The sequence below is a fragment of the Mus caroli genome, chromosome 17 (assembly GCF_900094665.2).
Source record: "Mus caroli chromosome 17, CAROLI_EIJ_v1.1, whole genome shotgun sequence".
Taxonomy (NCBI): domain Eukaryota; kingdom Metazoa; phylum Chordata; class Mammalia; order Rodentia; family Muridae; genus Mus; species Mus caroli.
The window spans coordinates 75,455,792-75,463,415 of NC_034586.1; positions in this window are offsets into that span (position 1 = coordinate 75,455,792).

The window sequence follows — 7,624 nt, forward strand, 5'->3', positions numbered from 1 at the left end:
GAACTCAGAAATCCGCCTGTCTCTGCCTCCCAAATACTGTGATTAAAGGCCTGCGCCACCACCGCCTGGCTCTTTGCTTCTTGTTGTATGAGCTTTTTGAGGGAGTGCTATTCTAGTCTATGGTTTTAGGAATAAAAGTCTGAAATTTTGTAGGAATTGCAGTCCATTTTTTTGTTTCTTGTCATTTGTGATCTGTTAGATTACTCTAGGCACAAGCTTTTATTTTATTATTTTATTTGCGGGGGGTGGGGGGCAGGGAAATTTAAAATTGCACAGGACCAAATAGTAAGAAGAAACTCAAGCTATGTTAAAGAGCCAGGGTATTTAGGAGACCTCTGCTGTAACTTGTGAAACCACGGAAAACACCAAGTTTATACTATCAGAATGCTCTATAGGGGGACATTGTAAGTGTAGCTATGAATCAATGATCAAAAAGATGATGGCAGCTAGAGAGATGGCTCAGTGGTTAGGAACACTTGCTGCTCCTGCAGAGGACCCAAGTTCAGTTCTCAAAATGCTCATAGGTCTATTCACAAAAGCCTGTATATGGAATATGTGTATATATGTGACATACATATAATAATATAGATATTATATGACATTAACTACATTCTCTCGTCAGAAGCTTAGACCTTCCCTTTCTTGTGAACTTTCTTTCCAAAAGAAAGTGTAAACAGGACAGTAGGTTAGACTTCAGCGTACGGTTTCTCTTCACCCATGCCCTTTTCCTTTTGCATCTAGTACTCTCTTTGTAAAAAGCCTGCATATCCTTAACCCAAGGCACTGTCTCTGGATATTGTCACATACCTGTAAATAATTAATTAGCTGTGTTTAGTTAATGAGCAACATCCAGTTCCGATATTAATGACAGGTTTTAAAATCTAGATACAGCTGGTGACAATTAGTGACCCCAGGTTGTCTCAGTTCAAAGCATTAGCTTAGAGAGGGAGACTGAATGCTACCAGATGTAAGCAAGCCAAATAAATAAATAAATAAGTAAATAAATAAATAAATAACAACAAACATAGAGTTATAAGAGGGTCTTAGGATATGAAAATTCACACACAAGCTCAAACGGTGAGATGTCCTTGTCTCATACAAATGTCAACTCTGTCATCACCTCCCAAGACCCTAATACTCCTCTTTTTTGTTATGGCTTTTCTCAGCTCTTTATTCCCTTAGAGCAAGCAAATTTTTTTAAAATCAAAACTTGGGGCTCAATGGTTGGACATGGACCAGAAATGAAGACCACCATGGAAAAGGTAGGGGAATTGGCTTCTCAGTGAGGTCTGAGCAGCAATGCCCACACATCACGTGTGAATGTCCACATTCAAGGAGCTACCCTAGGTTACGAGCGGAGGTCAGACTTTGCTCTGCAGGGCTCACATTCCTTGATCTTCCTGTCATCATACACCTCTTCTGATGTCTCCTGCCTGCCTTTCCTCACTGTGCGTTGTCCGGACAGAGAAGGGAGGCACCTTTGCCTGATTTCGCCAGATTTTGCCTGATTTCTGGAGGATTCAGCTCAGCAGGAAGCTTTTCTTCAGGTCAGTCACGATGTTCTTCTTTCATCCCCATGGCTGGTTCTTCCCTCCCTCAAGGACCAGCTATGTCGGTCGGTCGGTCTTCTCACAAATCCTTTCTTTGTCTAAATGCTCCCCCTCTTGCCAGTGACTTTGCACTCACTTCCCGTCATTCCCCCCAGCATAAGCTCTCTATCAAAAAATGATACAGCAGAATGTCCCAGAAATGTCTTCAGTTGCACAATACACAAGGGGAAACTCCTGCCTTCAATAGACAGAAAGCAGTAGAGAGTCAATTCCTCTGAGCCATTTCTCCTACAGATGCTGACCTTACGAAGGACAAGTGGGTAGAGACAGCTGGGAAGATCTTACCCTAGAGTTGCTGTCCCCTGGGAAGTCTTGTTGCAATTCAACATCACCTCCCACGGGAGCCCAGGGTGAAATCTGATGGTAGAACACTTTCCTAACACGTATAAGGCTCTGGATTCACAAACACACACACACACACACACAGAGGGAGGGAGAGAGAGAGAGAGAGAGCCCCCCACAGGATGATTAACATAGTAAATTATGTCTTCTTTTAAAGACAAAAAAAGAGACTTCTTTTCAGCAAAATCAGACTTAAGTAGTTACTGACCAGAACTCCTTTTCCTGTCTCAAACTCCCTTCCTCCCACACATAAATTCTTCATTCTACTCATAAGACGGTGCTAGCGGAGCAGAGAAGCAGCCACTGACTGGAAGAAGAGCCTTGTGGTGCTTTCCTGTTCTGACCCGACAGCCCTCTTCCCAGATTGGCACGGGATTAGACCCTTTCACGTGCTTCCCTCTCATCTCTTTGGAGAGAATGCGACATTTGGCTGGTGAATCCGCCCACCATATGATGTCCTAATTATAGCTTCATGATAATCAGTGTGACTCGGGGCACTGTTCGAACCCAGTTTCTTCATCCATAAGATGGAGAAGTTGCTAGGTTTCTTTCAGGATGTACACTTTGTGAATTACTCTCAGACTTTGGTCTGTACGTATGGTGTTTACATCTTAAATACCATGTGTAATAGCGGAATGAAAGTATCTTTCTTGAACCTCCACAGAATTTACAGGAAGGGAGAAGCATTTGAAGGGCAGGGTATAGGGCTCACACAAGAGAAGAGCGAACTGGGAAGGAGAGCGAAGAACCATCTGCTAAAGATCCAAGTGTCCTGGAGACCTGCTCAGAAATCAAGAATTGTCTTGTGGGTTAGAAATATATGCTCTCCTTCCTTCATAGCAAACACTCGGTAATGAAATACAACCTGTCAAAAAAACCAAATACTCCCCCTTTTTATGCTTAGATTCAATAGGAACAGACAATCATGCAGAAATGTAATTGAAAAGGAAGTCAATTCATACTTGAGGGGAGCCCAGCAAAGCTGCTCTCTCAAGACTCTTCCTGGCCTCTCTCTGTGTGGTCGCCCCTCCACTCAGGAGCAGGTCTTGGGAATCTATTAGCAGACAAGGTCAGAGAAAGTTTCATGGCCAGATTTTTCCCATAGAAAAGCAGGTAAAGATTGGGAGGCATTTTAATGACTGTGCTTGAGCAAGAGGGGTTAAATATTTGTAGCTTGGTTTGGGGGAGAAAAGAGTAAGTGCCTACTTAGATCAGCAGTCTAGAAGTGACTCAGTGTATTTGCTGAGTCAAATGAGCCCTTCCCAGACAATTTGACTGTAGCACTGCAGAGTTTTCAAGTTGGAAGGAAACTTAATACCCAGCAATTATGATCTCAGTTTGTAGAGTAGGGATCAAAGGCTCAGGGAGGCATCATTGAGCACAGAAACATGCATTCCCCAGGCAGCAGCTGCAGGGGAAAGAAACGGGGAGAGGGGAGGGAGGAGATGAAGGATGGAGAGAAAGATAGCAAGAAACTCTGATGCTGAAGACCTCCCAGTGTTCTTCAGACCAAGGTTTTCAGCCTATCAAAGCACTACACTTTGGCTCCTGTGGTGTTCATTCTTGATTATCTCATCGACTCTGTCTGTAATCAACTAAGAGACTCTCTCCTGGGTGTGTGTGTGTGTGTGTGTGTGTGTGTGTCCAGAAAGGATTCACTGATGAGATAGACCCTCCCCTAGAGTGCCATTGCTCTCTCACAACAGCCCACATAGAAAGAGATTCAAGGGAATGACAGTGATGTATGCTTGTCTTCTGTTGCTTCTTGATGATAAGTGTATCTATCTCTCCTATTGCTGCTGCTGCTGCCGGCATCCTTTGACATCAAATCCCAACTTCTTTGGCTTTCTAGCAGCATCTCTCCAGGAGTCCTTCTGTCCCATACTGAGGCTGCTGAAGCATTGGCTTCCTGGACTGGGCAGCAGCTGGGTTTTTAGCCTCTTCAGTGTGCAGCCAGCCATTATTAGGTTACCTAGATTATACAGTGTAAGCAAATCCCACAAAATCCTTTTTCATAACCTGTATTGATTTCTGATGCTCTAGAAAAGCCCTGGTTAATGCAGCCCCATAGGAAGAAGGAAAGGAATCATTGGCAAAGCAGCAGAAGTCTGGAAGAAGATGGACAGGACCTAGGGATCAAATACAGACAGAGTTAGAAGAATAGGTACAGCCGGTAGAAACAAGATGAAACAAGATGGTGGAAGGGATGCAACAGTTATTCAGCGAGAGCAAAGGCACAAAATCACCAAAATAGTTTGGGTGATTTTCAAGTCACCTTCCAAGGGACTTTCAAAAAGAATCAGAAGTCCTGGGGCAGTCTAGACTTCTAGTGTGGCAGGTAGGAACATTGCTCTCTGAGTTCCTGCAATAGAAGACAGATTTTGATTAATAGCAAACCAGGGTTGAAATGAGCAGTTGTGATGTACTCTGGCTTACATAGTCCCATGAAAACAGAGGAGGAGACAAGTTGCGGTGCCCCGTAAGACTCCTGCCTCTGCTGGCTGAGGAGCACATGACTTGGCGCTACATCATCTCTCTCTGTCCCTTAGTTTCCCCAGCTAAAAAGTGAGGTCATAACTTCTGGGTACCAAATTTTCTTCCAACTTGAAAACTTCTGGTTCGTGGACCCAATTGGCAGGCCTACTTTGGCCCTTTAGGTTCAGGAAATGTACCTGAGTCATTTCCAGACGGTTGATATAATTATTATCCTTTGAGGTTTTTTTCTCTTTTTAAATTTGGAAAAGACAGAGCACAAGAGCACAAGACTTTGAAAAAAATCTCGAAGAGACTTAAGATGTCTTCAAGGAGCTGGCCAGAGCTAACATTATAAATAAGGCTCAACTGACTCCGAAGGTGAATGCCATCAACTGCAGACTCAACTGCAAGTTCAAAGACAGCAAGTTTTCAGGTTGCTTAGCCTGGAGGATCCACTTCCGTTCCCATGATTCTCAGCTCTGCCTCGTCTGTGTGTAGTTCACTCTCAGTCTAGGGAAGGTATGGCAGCGGCAACTGCAGGACTGAGTATAGCCTTTGAAAAGGGCTTTTTCTTCCTAAGGCTCTACCTTTAAAAAGGAATTTTCCAGTAGACCCAGCAAACTTCCCCTTGAATTTTATGAAGCTGAATTGATTCATATGCTTATTTCTGAATGGAGCACAGCTGCGTGATGAGGCAATATAGACCCACCTTAGAGTCAGGCAAAGATGGCAGCGTAGAAAGGGAAAATCACCAATATAGGGGAATACCAGGGCCAAAAGAATGGGAATGGGAGGGTAGGGAAGTGGGGGGCGGTATGGGGGACTTTTGGGATAGCATTGGAAATGTAATTGAGGAAAATATGTAATAAAAAAAAACAGTGAAAAAAAAAAAAAGAAAGGGAAAATCATGAGGAAACCCATGGCTTGCTGGGATGGTGAAGAAGGAGGGACTCTGGGCAAATGCCCACCTCTGCTTATGGATTGTCAGAGCTCAAAACTCTTACCAAATACTTTTAGAAAGCATCTTTTGAAATCCTATGAGATATATGACCATTTCTCCCACTTAGTAGGTAGAGTGATTAATTAGCTCAAGGGCAGACATATGGGTTAGAACTTGAGACAGAGACTTGACCACTGGCAATCTGGGCTTCTCTGCATAGATTTGAAAAGGCTTTGGGGTTACTTTTTTTTAACCTACATAGTCTACTTCTGGGGAGTATGTTAAGGAAATAATAATTAATTGGGAGGAAAGAAAGACAGAAAAATGTTATATATGCATACATATATGTGTATATGTTTATATGTGTATAGTATCCGTGCTCTGATACATACACGCACACATTACAATGGGAATAACATCCAAGTCAAAAAGTTATCAATTAGCTAAGTCGATGATGGTGCATATAACCAATGAATTATACTTAATACTATAAATGGAGGTAACCTAACAGCCCAGATAAGTACTGATAATGGAGGATAAGAAGGGAAGAAAGAAGGAGAAAGAGATGGGGGAGGAAGGAAGAAAATAATTTCATCTTACTTGTTCATCTCTATTTTCTTAATTTCTTTAGCTACATGATCTAATGAAGAATGTATTTTGGTGAGAACAGTATAATCAATCAGGACAAAGTCTGCTTAAAATCATTTTATGTCTAACAATCTCTATTTCTGGGAGAGCTACAGGCACCGCAAGGTTCCAGGAGGAACTTCTGCGATTAGTTGGGGGTTTACGGCAGCCACCTCCTCATTTCATCTTCCACATACCAGAGGTCGCTGTAACGAAATATCTCATGGGAGAGCGCCAAAGCCCCGCTTTGTCTGCCTCCAGCACTCTCTGTGGGGGTGAGTGAGGTCACTGTGCCCATTGGGGATGGCACAAAGGACAGGAAGCTACCAGTTCTTCATAAAACAACATTTATGAGAATAGGTTAGGCTTTTATTTCCCCTGGAGATTTAAGTTCCTGACACGTATTTGCTACCTAATAAATATTGGCTAAATGGAAACATACTGAGCCAAGAAAAATTAGTTTAAATATTTAATTGGGGCTATCAAGATGGCTGGGTGCATAAAGGTACTTGCCACTAAAGCTGAAAACCTGAGTTTTATCTCTGGAAATTACATGGTGCTGAGTATACATACACGCGCGTGCGCGCACGCACACACACACACGCACATACATGCATGCACGCACGCATACACACACGCACACACGCACACATGCACACACACAATAAGAAAGGGAGGGAGGGAGGGAGGGAGGAAGGAAGGAAGGAAGGAAGGAAGGAAGGAAGGAAGGAAGGAAGGAAGGAAGGAAGGAAGGAAAAAATAGACAACAGATTAACTAGTGAAATTGATTGCCCAGCTATATCCACTCCACACAAAGCCATCTCTAAATCAGCCACAGGGTACACTGTGTTTATTCTGGAATCATTCCTGGTCACCTGACCACCCATATCTGTAGACTTCTCCCACATCCATCCAAGTGTCATCGAGGATAAGTACTTTCTCTTCCGCTGACCTGATGGCCCCAGATGATGCTATGTCCCAAATGAACGGAAAGTACCCAAGAAATATTACAGCCAACCCTCCCCCGTTTTCAGCTTGAAAGCAACCTCCGTCCAAAAGAAAAAAATCTCAAGGTCTAAAGAAAAATTAAGACTGAAACTGTTCAGGTCGAAGGTGAAAATGGCAGTGGTTCACTGATGTGCTTTGAGTAGGTGGTTGGAGGTGGCCAGGTCCCGAGCAAGTACCGTTACAGAAAGCACATACAGGGACACCCAAGAGTCTCTTCTGCTCTGAAGACAAACATCCCTCCATAATTAGAAACAGCTTTATTCACGAGCCAGATGTCCATGCCTGCCTTTTGATGATTTTCAAAAACCATCATAAAACCATTAGTGGCAGTGTGAAATGTCCTGGCTTGTTTCTATTTTATTTTAATCTGTCCATCCTTGTATTTTCTCAGTCTGATGGAAACACTGCAATTGGATTCCTCTTCAAGGTTTTATGTATTGAGGAGAAGGGGTGTATGGTAAGGTATGGATATAGATTGCACTTTGGTCGCCAGAAATCCAACCATACACAAAGAGCTTACAAAAGTTTCACAAAAATGTCTTTTAATAACTCTTCTCTCTCTTGCGCACACACACACACACAGAGAGAGAGAGAGAGAGAGAGAGAGAGAGAGAGAGAGAGA